The 13,421-nt window shown below is 45.3% G+C and overlaps 1 protein-coding gene across 1 annotated transcript in view; it reads right to left on the bottom strand.

The window, feature by feature from the left end:
- CALCOCO1 (calcium binding and coiled-coil domain 1) overlaps positions 1-7,570 on the bottom strand; it is a 35,586-nt gene extending 28,016 nt beyond the window's left edge. The window contains 1 exon segment of the mRNA XM_015413499.1: positions 7,502-7,570. The gene's annotated coding sequence lies outside the window, so the exon portion shown is untranslated.
- Positions 7,571-13,421: the final 5,851 nt, after the last annotated feature.

Raw genomic sequence — 13,421 nt, 5'->3', positions numbered from 1 at the left:
AAAGAGTGTGAAGTCGAAGGCCCTCGCCTGGAGAGCTTCATGGGGATCTGAATCCTGGACCCTAGTTTAACAGCATCTAACCATTACACTATAATGGATACAGCAACTTTTCCCAAGCTAGGTGAGTCTGGCCGGTGCATGTATACATATGTCAGCTTGAGCGTCACAATGGGAAAAGGCCAGGATAAAAATGTAATATAACAAAAAATAACATATCTTGGGTTGAATCCAGCCAGCTTTTTCACTCATCTTAGGGTTGCCAGGTCTTGGTTGGAAAATACCTGGAGACTTTGGGGGTGGATCCAGGAGAAGGCGGGGTTTGGGGAGGGGAGGGGCCTCAGCATGGTACAATGCCATGGAGTCCACCCTTCAAAGCAGCCATTTTCTCCAGGGGAACTGATCTCTATCAGCTGGAGATCAGTTGCAAAAGCGGGAGATCTCCAGGCCCCACCTGGAGGCTCACAACAAGCACACAGGGAACACGGCTAAGTTAGATAAACACAGAAGAAGACAGTTGGACTCTTCATGTTATATAACTTAGTTTGGAAGTGTTTGAAATGTGATGTTGTAGTTTGAAAGTGTTTACAATACACTAGAGTTGATGTTGTGTATATAAAGCAAATATATTTAGCTATAAGTACATGTGAATATTGTGTTTATTATTTCAACACGGTGTTTTCTGTGTTTATCCCACCTGGAGGCTGGAAACTCTAGCTCTTCTTCACCCAATTCCTTTCCACAGTACAGCCCGTATTACGCATGCAGGCCCCATGATTCTCAGTATAAGCTTTTCTGGGAGTCAAACAAGATCTTTCCATTTGGTTTCACCAACAGAAAAGCTGATTGGATTCAGCCCTTTGTCCTCACTCCCAAACTAAAACACAAGCAATTTTATTAAAACTTCATTTTTACCCCACCATTCTCCCCAGTGAAGCAGATTACATTGTTCTCCTCTCTTCCATTTTATTCTCACAACAACCCTGTGAGGTAGGTTAGCCTAAGAGGGTGTGACTGGCCAAAGATAACCCAACAAGCTTTTATGAGTGGGGATTTGAACCTGCATCTCCCAGATCCTCGACCGAGACGCTAACCATCGCATCACATTGGCTCTCACATTTGTTCAAACTGCATTTCTTCACACCCACCCCTTTGTATCTACCCCAGTTTTCCCTCCCTTCCCCCTTGTTATCTCCCCACTGTCCAAATTTGGTTTGTAAACTATTTCAGTCTAGTGCAGGGACTTTCTTGTTAATCTGCAAAGCCCCAAAGCCCCATCGACACAGCTGACATTATTTGTCTACCTGTCTTAACCTTCACGAACACCTGCTTTAGAAAAAAATATATAATAAAGCCAAGATTCACAGGATGTGGAATTCTTTGCTCAGCCTCATCTTCTGAACATGTTTACTGCAACTACTGATTGCCTATGCCATACCCTGTTGTGACAACAGTAAAAAAGAGAGAGATCCAAAGCATATATGATCAAAATAGACTGATCAAATCAATAAAATCTGCTGACTGTGCATCAGTTTGCTTGATCTGCATACTTCGTTCTAAATTTGATACTCTTCTCTTTTTTTGCAAAGCTAGGAGAGTTCTGGGTAGAAAGGGAGATATGAGCAAACCACAACATGTGATAAGCATGCACAGATAGTGAAAAATGGAAGGAGGCCATGAGAGAAGGCTACATAGCCACGTGCTATACAGAAGCATCACCTACTTAATCTTTGCAAGTTGCATACCCACAATAGCAAGGACAAGATTCATCATTATTAATGTGATATAGCGATGCAGCACCATCAGTTTACATGGTCTTTGCCCCCAAGAGGCTGCAATCTAAAGTCAGGGAGAGAGAGAGAACCAGTGAAAGCCAGTGAGGTGCAGTGGTTAGAGTGCAGTACTTGGAAGGCCCTGATTAAAATCCCAACTCTGCCATGAAACTCACTGGGTGACTGTGGGCCAGTCACTCTCTGTCAGCCTAGCCTACCTCACAGGGTTGTTGTGAGGATAAAAAGCAAAAGATGTATACCGCTCTGAGCACCCTAGAGGAACGGTGGCAAAAAACCCCCCATACTAAGTAGATAAACTGATAAAGTACGATGACGGGAACAGACAACCCATGAGAGGATTCAGGAGCAACAGGATAAACATGAAACAGACCCACAGATTTTGTTCTGGTAAAAGCAAGAAGTTAAGCCAGAAGAATAACAGATGGATTTTAAAGAAGGAAGGGGGGTGAGGTGGCATCATGTGAGAGGCAGTGTTGTACAGTGGCTAGCGTGCTGGATTAGGAGTGTGAAGAAATGAGTTCAAAGCTCCCACACAGTTCATCGGGTGATCTTGGGCTAATCGTGCTCCCTCAGCCACACAGAATTGTCACAAGGCTACAACGGGAGAGCGGAGAACCACATAGGTCACCTTGAACTTCATGGAGAAGGAGGGGTTAAAATAAACCTGCTAATACCACAGAAGGGAGTCTTTCCCCTTTACTCAAAAGGAATGACAACACTTTCAGCAACACAGACTTCTGGCCCGTGGGAGGTGGAGTAAAAAGAGCTGTCACACCCAAACAGGTTTCTCTCTACAGCGTTATAATCATCTGTTATATTTCCCCGTAACTATTTCTGTCGCACCTTCAGCATACAGGCAGCTGTGCCATCCTCATCTCTTTCTTTCACAACACCACTGTGAGAAGACAGGTTGAGAGCAACCTGTGCCAGGCACCAGCCTGCAAGTTTAATGGATGAACAGGCCAAGATTTGAATCTGGGTCTCCCACTTCATGCCTTCAGTGCTTTGGTGCAGCTCACTGCCAAGTTTCTGGGAACTAGAAGGGCCTTGGCGGTAATGAAACTGGGTTTCATGTTTTATTATAACGCCTAAAAATAGCACTCAGATCAGTGAAGGCGTGTGGGTGAACTGACTAGCTCAGAGGTCTGCAAACATTTTACAATTAAAGAGCCAAAGTCAGAATCTAGAGGGATCAACAGGGAGCCAGCATAAGGAAGCCCATTTGCCGAGCTGAAGCTACACAACTGGATTTCACTGAAAATTGACAATGTTGGTTAATAATTCTAAGACAGTTCTGCAGCCCAGGCATGGTTTGCTGCGAGTCCTTTATTAAACAGTGGCACCCATGAGGTCTCACAGTAAGTAATAAATATACAACAGGTATGCCCTGCACAATTGTTTTGGGACACTGGCATAAATCAGCACACGGTTTGCATTTGGATTACTGGCAATCACTCGCCTCTTTCATTTCCCTTTCTGTAAAGCATCTCTAGGAAGCCCTTTAATCCCATACAAATCTTTGCCTGCCATTCCCTTCAACCATTCCAGCATCCCATCTACCCTGCCAATATACATTAATGTAAAGATTTCATTTTTTTTCCTCTGCAAAGTGCCATGGTCGGCTCCATACTGAGCCGCATTGGGCAGTCAAGCCATAGGCTCCAAAGCCCTGATCTAGCTAGTACAGACCATACTGAATTTCCTCGGCTTTTCTTCCCTGCCCATTTTTACTACAGGGCCCTTCTCCTGAAGACCCAAAATGTTGCTCTGCTGATCTTAGAACTAATAGCTTGCTGCACAACCTCCAATCACACCTTAGAAAGTGAGAACTTTTTAAAGGTTCATCCAGGATTATTCAATGAAGTAAGGTTCCCCAAAGAGAGCTTGCTGACCACTACTGAATTTCTCTTGCAGTTTACTTATTTTTGTTTAAAAAAAGTGTACTGCAACATCCTAAAAATGACGTGCAGCCAAATACATTCTACGACACACTTTGTGCATGTGCAGGGGAACAACCAGGGAAGTCCATTCATGACCTTTCTAGGATACACGGCAACATTCTTAGCAGGGTTTGGTGGCACGCATGTCAGCAGAAAAGCTGAAAAGCCCCTGTGATTAATCTACAGGAAATAAACAAATGAGGTTTCTCTTCAAACGTGTGTTTCCTCACCAGGCAGCATCTTTAAGATGCTGTCCAAACCACAGCACAGCAGCAGTATATTCACTCACATGGCAGCTGAACTGAGGCCAGGATTCATACCAGCCTAAAGTTAGAAAAGCAAGAAATGAAAGATTGCGGGCAGTCAACAAGGAAAAGGTACAAAGGAGTCACCCACATTGGAATGCAGCCTTGCGGATAAAAACACAAGTCGACTGGCACCTTGGAGACTAGCATTCGTTTCAGCATGAGTCAGAGCTCACTTCTTCAGAAGCCAGGAAGAGGAAATCACTGTAGCAGAGGCAATCTTCTTTGGGAATTTGTATGGGGAAAGTTACCCAGCACTTAAACACACACACACACCACACGCAGAGAGCGATAGGATGGAGAGCACTTAAGTTCAGTCGTGAAACTCCAAAAGTAACTAGTGTGGATTCAAATGATACCACTGTAATCCACCTTGAGTCCAAGTGAGAAAGATGTACTATTAATAATGCAAATAAAATAAATATCCAGTAATCATCCTCTTACACGTCTCATTCAAAGGAATGCCTAGTCCAGGAGGGAACGCACATCATGTCACTGCTGCGATGCAGTCCCTGTTTCAACGACAAAGAACCAATTCCAGAGGTGCTTTTTGCTGAAATAGTTGTTAAAAGCTCTCATCGTAGCAGAAAATAACTTTTAAAAGGTAACGACTTCTTTAGTTAATATACATTCTGCCTTTACTGCATGGAACTCAGTGTGGTGTCGCATACGTTGGGGTCCCGAGCCATCTCCCTGTTCAGGCAATAACTAGACCTTCACGGGAAGGCGAAGCAACCCAGAATTCCCCTCACCTCAGTGATTCCCTAGGCTCTCTGGGCCTCAAGCAGGCCGATTTCCTTCCACCCCCCTTTGACTGACACTCAGCTGCGCTCCTGGTTTGTGTTCTAGGAGCATGCTCAGTCTTCATCTGACCTTTTTTGGTCTCTGGGGGGACAAATTTACATTTTAATTTACATTTCTTCTGCATATCAGGGAAATCAGCTAGGTGACCTTGGGTCAGTTACACTTCTCAGCCTAACCTACCTCACAGAATTGTTACAAGGATAAAACAGAAGAGAGCAATGAAAACCCCTTTGGGTTCCCTACTGAGAAACGCCGGGTATAAATGAGTGAATAAATAAATCTCCACAATGCTTATAGTCCATCACCTTGTTTGTGGCTGGCCGGGTTTTTCTGTTTTGAGAGTCAGGAGGCCCAAAAGTAAATCAAAGCAGAGGGAAACAATTTGGAAATTGAATGACTCAAAATCTGCCTCACCCCAAAACTTTCTCTGCTCTCAGGGGCTCAAGCTGGCTGATTTCTCCTTTCCTCTTTTGACTGACTCTCAGCTTTCAATATTTCATCCTTTCTGGAGAGTCCTGAGTTGTGATAATTTTGAATATCCCGCCTCCCCCCCACGCTTCATGGGTTAATTCACAAAGTCATACTATTTTGCACACTTTGGGAACTCATTGAGGATGTAGCAACCTCTTCCTTATCTGTAAGCAGACCAGTTTGATAGCTTTTATCATCTACCGAGGGACTAGCTGTTTTAACATTAGATAAAGTGATAATACTGCCCTACTTAGCAGGGTTGTTGTTCTGATGGAACCAAGATAATGTAAGTAAAGCGCTCCAAGCATTTAAGAGCACTACAGAACTGTGAAGTATTATTATAATTAAAACACATGGGAGCAACTGCCTCCGAAGACTTTAACCAGAGATTAGACAAATTACTGTAAGATAGATCTATTAACTGTTTTAGCGAGTGTGGAGTAGCTTTAAAGTGTCTGACTAAGATCTGGGAGCCCCTGGTTCAATTCCCCACTCTGCTATGGAAACTTGCTAGCTGACCCTGGGTCATGCACTCTTTCTCAGCTTGACCTGCCTCACAGGGTTGTTGCTGTGAGGATAAAAGGGAAGAGGCAAGAACAGCCCTGGAAGTTGCTTCGGGTCCACCACTGGGGAGGAAAGCAAGGCACACACAAATTTAAAAAGCTGTAAAAGCAGAATGGAACCTCCAAATGAAGAGGCAGTTAACACTTCTGAGTAGCAAATGCTGGGGACAGAGAACAGGAGGGCTGTGACTTCCATGCCATGCAGCAAACATCTGGCTGACACCAGACAGATGTGCTGGTATAGTCTGATCCAGCAATGCAACTATTGTGGGTGGATTAAAGATCAAAGAAGCCAGTCAGACAGTGTTCCTGGGGAAGCAGAGGGCCTCTCGCCCCAGGGTAGAAGGGTGCTCTGCAGATCTCTCCATGTCCTCTTAAAGTCAACTTTCCAGGATTAGTTTTCTCGGCAATACTTACAGCCCATTACGAAATCTTACACAATGGGCCTTGTGCTAGATCGTTGTTAATCTACACCCGGCTGCTAAGGCAAGCTTCTTATCCCAAAATGCCCTGTGAGGGTGACCCAGGCAGAGCCAAGCTGCATGTTACAACAAAACTCTGACAGCGTCAGCTGCTCGGGCCAAATCCTCCTCCCCCCACCCCCAGAGCGTTTGAGGGAAAACGCTGGGCTGTACTTCCCAAACGGAATGCCAGTCAAGACATCCTGAAAGAGCCCAGACGTGCCCGTGCGGGATAGGGCAAAACAAACCAGGGATCAGATCTAAGTGGCGGAGACGTGAGATGGATTAAAGAGCGTGTGCATCTCTGCAGCCTGGTACAAGCCTTGCGCAAGGAACCTATCGCCCTGGTTTATGAAGAGGCAGTGAGCAATGCCTTAGGAAAAGCTAGGAGTCTTCCTTAAAAGCATTTTCTCTCTCTCTCTCGGCATCAGGGTTTGAGCTCCAGAGCTGGGAGCCAAAACAGACAACGGAATCTTGTTTTCAGAAGCCAAAAGCTTCACGCTCCTTCTCACGTGAACACAAGCCCAGTCTCCCCTCCCCCCCAGTCCTTACACCTTATTGTTAGTTATATACTTTTGGAATGCTGCAGGTCAAAGAAATATCCCACAGTAGAGAAGGTTGAGGAATGGCAGGCAGGAAAAGAGAGAGAAAAGAATGAACAAGGTCTCAAAACGACTTTGGAAGTCTGTGTGTGGACTGTAGCAGGCGGTTGGGGGAGTTCAGAGATAATAGGATCACCAAACTCCAGGGAAGAGCTGATTCTTTTAAAGGGCATTATAGAGCCTCCATTAACGCTTGCTGTTCTCTACCTTCACCGCTTCTGGACTGCCAGCTTAGAGTTCAAGGCCTACTGAAGCCTGTTTTGCACACAGAGTTTTCCTCTCTCCCCCCTCCTAAAGCAGGGAATCAATGCAAACTTCCAGACCACTTCTTTGATGGGGGGGGGAGGGGTTCCCAGGCCGCGCTCACTCCCCCCGTCCTTTGCTCACAGCATTGAAAGCAAGTGTAGGTGGTTCAATCCAGAAGGAAAGAAAGGGGGATTCCTCCACCAAATGCACCCCCAAAATCCTCTCCTTCCCTCGCCATCCGAGCAAAGACAAAAAGAGGAGAAGGAAGAAGAAGCAAAAGTGCCCCTTTACCCTCCCCAATACAGAAAACGTCTCTTACCCAGAGAGCAACCAGCTGTTCCACTAACCTTTTTGCATCAACAATAACAGCTTCCAAGCCAGCTGAGGGAGGCGGAGACAGGCCGGTGAGCAAGCGCTACCGGGAATTGTAGTTCTCTCGCCGCCGCGATGCATTAGCAGGAGCGCCGCGGAGAGACTACATCCCCCAAAGAGCCGCGCGAGGCAGGGGAGGTCGCCGGACGTTCTGGGTGGAGTAGTTTCAAAGCTTAAGAGCTGCAAGGGAAAATGGTGCTCGAGAGACTCCAAGTCCCAAGGAGCGGTGTTGGCTGTGGGTGATGGAAGTTGTTAAATGGATGGAGATTAAATAATTCACAGGGAGTTCAAGTTTCTGAAGTGGGGAATCCAATACCCTGGGGCGACTTTCTATAGCTAGGGCCTTGGCTTTGAGTTGGGTGCTTCTAAAGTAATAGAAGCAATTTGCCAAGCAGAGTCTACTTGAAACGCAGGTGGCACGGAAGAACATAGAAAAAACAGCGATGCAAAAAGGGCACCGATATTGAGGACTGCAACCCGGGGGCAGGGGGAATGCAAGTTATTTGCATATAACGTCCAAATGGGAAATACACACCTACCAGGACGTGCGGTCGCTGATCTCGTACAGTATTTATAGATAACCCAGAGGGAGGGTAGTTGTAGCAGATTTACAAATATCTTTGATGGAGAAAGAGAAGCACAGGTTCTTATGCATAGAAAAGTAGACGCGCAATCTCAGGTACAAACAGTGAGAAAGTACAGGTACAGGAAGGATACACACAGGAAGGAAATCAGTGGCATTTCATGTTACATCCTTACAAAGTCCAGTCTTGCATGTGCAAGGGCAAATGTTACTGAAGGCCATAAAGGGTGCAATGCTACCAACCAAGGATTACCAGCTCTGGGTTGGAAAACTGGAGATTTGGGGGAGGGCATGGTTTGGGGAAGGGAGGGACCTCAGCGGGGTAGGCCATAGAGTTTACCTTCCAAAGTGGATATTGTCTCCAAGGGACTGCTCTGTGTAGCCTGGAGATCAATTGTAATTCTGGATGGATCTCCAGCCACCACCAGGAGGTTAGCAACCCTAGCAATAAGGACCGTTTTGTTGGGGCCCCATAAGCAGACTGTTTTAGGATGGCTCTGTGAATACGGGAGAGGCTTGTTTCCAAACTTGCCTCTAGATGCTGTTAATATCCCACTGAATCCTCAAAACTGCACAATTCTCCCAGCAAAGTCTAACTTGCAAAGAGTCTAGACTTGCCAGGGCCTGTTTGAGGTAGCAGTACAAGTTTTGCAAAGCTCATTTTAGCTAGCCTGGAGTTCTTACGTGGTGCTGTTTTGATCTAACAAGAGTAGCTTTTCATCTAATTATTTACATTATTTATGCCCCCTCCCCCCTGGGACTCAAGGTGGATTACACATAATGAGTCAATAAAATCAACAGGATGGGATAGTCAATAAACAATGAAATAGGATTTGGATTGTAGAACCAAGCAGAAGTCTACAAAAACAACTGAAGCAAAGTCATGACACATTAAATTATGCAAAACTCATAGTAGGACCCTGGTTCTAGCAAGCTATACACAGTCCCTAATAATTTGTCCAAGTAATTTTGCAAATCATTTTGTGCAGTGCTATCCTATTGCCTACGTAGAAAGGCCCTCTTGATCAATTCAGTTCTGCATCACTTACAGAAAGCCAGGAGTGTGGAAGCCTTCCTGATCTCCTCAGGCTGGCCGTTTCACAAGATGGGAGCCACAACAGAGATGGCCATGTGTATGAGCAGTTGTTGATTTTGCCCAGGGCTCTTTTTGTAGAAAAAGCCCAGCAGGAACTCATTAGCATAATAGGCCACACCCAACAGCAGGAGCTCACTAGCATATTAGGCCACACCCCTGACAACACAGTTCATTAGCATACTAGGCCACACCCCCATGTTTACCATAAGTGTAGTTATCCAGCCATACCCACCTTTTGCTTGTTATTCTGTTTATCTTGTTTGTTGTCAAAACCCAGGGCTTTTTTTGTAGCAGGAACTCCTTTGCATGTTAGGCCACACACCCCTAATGTAGCCAATCCTAATGAGTTTCTGCTGTTGGGTGTGGCCTATTATGCTAATGAGTTCCTGCTGGGCGTGGCCAACTTGGGAGCCAGCCGGAACTCCGTTCCTGTGCGTTCCTGCCCAAAAATAGCCCTGATTTTGCCAATTTTCATGTTGGCACCTGCAGAAGGCCCTGCTCAGATGAATTAAGCTGTTCTGGGAGAGCACAAAGGGAGAGATGCTCTCGCAGATATGAGGGTTCAAGGCCATGAAGGGCTTTGTATATGATAGCTAATACTTTAAACTGAGGCTGGCAACTGATGGGCAGCCAGTGGTGTGAATGCAGAATGGGAGTACCTTGCATGCTCCGTCTAGCTCCCGATAATAGCTGAGCTGCACCAATTGGAGTTTCTGAATTGATTTTGAGGGGAGACCAATGTACAGCGCATTTCAGTAGTCTAGTCTTGATGTCACCATGGCATGGATCCAGGTGGCCAGATCAATGTATCAATATATGAGGCCATTTTTCGAGCTAGGCTAAATTGGTAGAAAGCCTTTTTTTGCAGCTACATTAACTTACTTCTCCCAAGCAATAATGTTGGGTTGAGTATGACCCTGAAGCCTTCTGAAGCCTTCTGTTTTTTCAAGGTTTAGGGTCAGTTCATTCACTGTTAGCCACTGAACCACAGCAGCCAAGCAGCGGTTTAGGACCTCTACTGCATCACCAGGAGATTTGGATAAGGATATATATAGATGTGTATTGTCTGCATATTGTTGACAGCCAACCCCCAAACTATGACTGATTTGACCTAAGGGCTTTACATAAAGGTTTGAGAGCAAGGGGGATAGGATTGTGTCCTGTGGGACCCCACAGGATACCTCCCACCCTGATGAGAACTGGTTTCCAATGGCAGTTCTTTGGTCCAGTCCATGAGGAATTATTTGAACCAGTCCTACACACAATCCCTGATGCCTACTTCTGTTTCCAGGCATATCAACAAGATGTCATGGTCCACTGTGTCCAAGGCAGCAGATAAATCCAGTAGGAGCGACAAGGAAGCCAGACCTTTGTCTATATTTAGACTGGGTTAAAGTGGTCCATAAACAGAATATGCAATATATTAGTCAGTTCTTCCAGTAGATCTGTGTTACAGTCAGCATCTAAATCAAGAGTGTAGTCTTGATATTTTATCAGCAAAAAAAACTTTGCAAAAGTATCACAACTAATTATCTGGTCCTGATACAATGAAGGCTCAGTTTTAGGAGTCAGCAGATGCCATAGACTGCCAAAAAGACAAATAAGTAGGTTCTGGATCAACTCAAGCCTGACCTCTCCTTAAAAGCTAAAATGACAAAACTTAAGCTTTCATACTTTGGTCACATTGTGAGAAGACAAGAGTCACTGGACAAGACAATAATGCTGGGGAAAGTTGAATGCAATACGAAAAGAGGAAGACCCAACATACAATGGATTGATTCTATTAAGGAAGCCATGGTGCTCTGTTTGCAACTCTGAGGATGATTGTTAACAACGGGACTTTTGGAGGTCATTATTTCTAGGGATGGGCATGAACTGGGAAAATGCGGTTCAGTTCATGGTTTGTGGTGTGCGAACCATGAACTGTCACAAATTTTTAGCAGCCAAATGAACTGGTTTGGTTTATTTGGTTTCTGACCCATTTCCTGAACCGATCCCGTGCAAGTTAGAGGTACCAAACTTGCAGGGGATCTCTGGCTGACTCTCCTCTACCTGTCCTCCAAGTTTGGTGACAATTGGATTTATGGGGTCTGAGTTATGGTTCCCCAAAGAACGTGGCCTTAAGAAAGTGCTTTCTGGGGAAATAACCACCTGCTATTTCCCCAGAAAGCACTTTCCCCTTATTTGGGGGGCTGTTACTCTGGCCCTGTAAATCCAGTCCTCACCAAACCTGAAGGGCATGTAGAGAAGATTCAGATGGAGATTCCCTGAAAATTTGGTGTCTCTAGTTTGCACTAGATCCATTCTATACACTCCTGAACCTGTGTCTGTCAAAATGACCACAGGCAGTCATTTTAACAGGTGCAGGCTCAAGTGGTTCAGGAGTGTACAGAATGGATCCTGTGCAAGCTAGAGACATCAAAGTAGCAGGGGACCTCCCCCAGATGCTTCTCTATATGTCCTCCAAGTTGTTGCTTTGAAGTTTGGTAAACCTGTAGATTGAGCAGAAACAGTCTGTCTGGAAATGTATCTGTTCACGAACCAGCACAAACCTCCATGAACAGCTTGAAAGTTTGTGAAAGGTTCATGCTAGTTGACAGGCCACAAAATTCACTTTGCAAACCATGAACCAGCCAAAAATTCACCACAAACTTTAGTTCGTGAGTTGGTGTGTGCCCATCCCTAGTTATTTCACAGAGTTGCCATAAGTTGGAAGTGTCTTGACGGCACTTAACACAGATGCCATGTTTCCTTAAACACTGGGATCGGTTGTGAACTAGCCGATACAATAGTAGCAGATAAGTAACATTTCTTAGCTGCTGTCACCACTACATAGGTCTCACAATAAGCTCTATCACATGATTTGTGAAATTCAGGATGAGTTCTCCACCAGCACAGTTCTAGACATTGCCCAGCCCTTTTCAGATTACCCAGCTCTATGGTAAACTAAGGGTCAGAGTTCTGTCAAGAGGTCATTGATGGGTGGTCTCCCATCCAAATACCAACCAGGGCTGACCCTGCTTAGCTTAGATCTGATAAGATCAGACTTGCCTGGACCTTCCAGGTCAGGGCAGGTAAGGAGGAACTGAATGGCTTTAGTCCCTTCCACCTAACTGACAGTATATGGCTGTCCAGTTATCAGTGTTCGGTTTAGTAAGTGCTAGCTATTCCTCCCTTAAACAGCCTGGCACTAGAACTCTTTTTATTTTATTTAACTGATTTGAAACTTTTCTATGCCAACCTTCCACTCAAATACGGTTCGCTAGGTGGCAAATATCAAACCATTGACAACAGCATGCTAGGAAAAGCTGAAGGCGGCAGGAAAAGAAGAAGAAGAAGAGATTGGATTTATACCCCGCCCTTCACTACCCAAAGGTGTCTCAGAGCGGCTTACAAACTCCTTTCCCTTCCCCTCCCCACAACAGACACCCTGTGAGGTAGGTGGGGCTGAGAGAACTCTGACAGAAACTGCTCTTTTTCAAGAACAGCTCTTATCAGAACTATGGCTTGCCCAAGGTCACCCAGCCAGGTGCAAGTGGAGGAGTGGGGAATCAAACCCGGTTCTCCCAGATTAGAGTCTGTGTACTTAAACACTACATCGAACTGGTACAAAAGAGGAAGAAGGTCATTGATGGGTGGTCTCCCATCCAAATACCAACCAGGGCTGACCCTGCTTAGCTTAGATCTGGTAAGATCAGACTTGCCTGGACCTTCCAGGTCAGGGCAGGTAAGGAGGAACTGAATGGCTTTAGTCCCTTCCACCTAACTGACAGTATATGACTGTCCAGTTATCAGCGTTCGGGTTAGTAAGTGCTAGCTATTCCTCCCTTAAACAGCCTGGCACTAGAACTCTTTTTATTTTATTTAACTGATTTGAAACTTTTCTATGCCACTTCCACTCAAATATGGTTTGCAAGGTGGCAAATATCACACCATTGACAACAGCATGCTAGGAAAAACTGAAGGCGGCAGGAAAAGAGGAAGACCCAGCCTGAGATGGATTGACTCAGTCAAGGAGGCCATGGCCCTCAGTTTGCAAGACCTGAGCAAAGCTGTTAACGATAGGATGTTGTGAAGGTCATAGTTTCACCATAGGTTGGAAGGAACTTGACACAGCACACACACATAAAATAATTCAATTAAAACAATAATTCAATTAAGACCTACAAACACACACACACACACACG

The sequence above is a fragment of the Gekko japonicus genome, unplaced genomic scaffold, assembly GCF_001447785.1.
Source record: "Gekko japonicus isolate JY-2015 unplaced genomic scaffold, Gekko_japonicus_V1.1 scaffold218, whole genome shotgun sequence".
In the NCBI taxonomy this organism is placed as follows: Eukaryota; Metazoa; Chordata; class Lepidosauria; order Squamata; family Gekkonidae; genus Gekko; species Gekko japonicus.
Note: the sequence above shows the minus strand (reverse complement) of the source record. Positions and strands in the feature narration are given on the sequence as shown.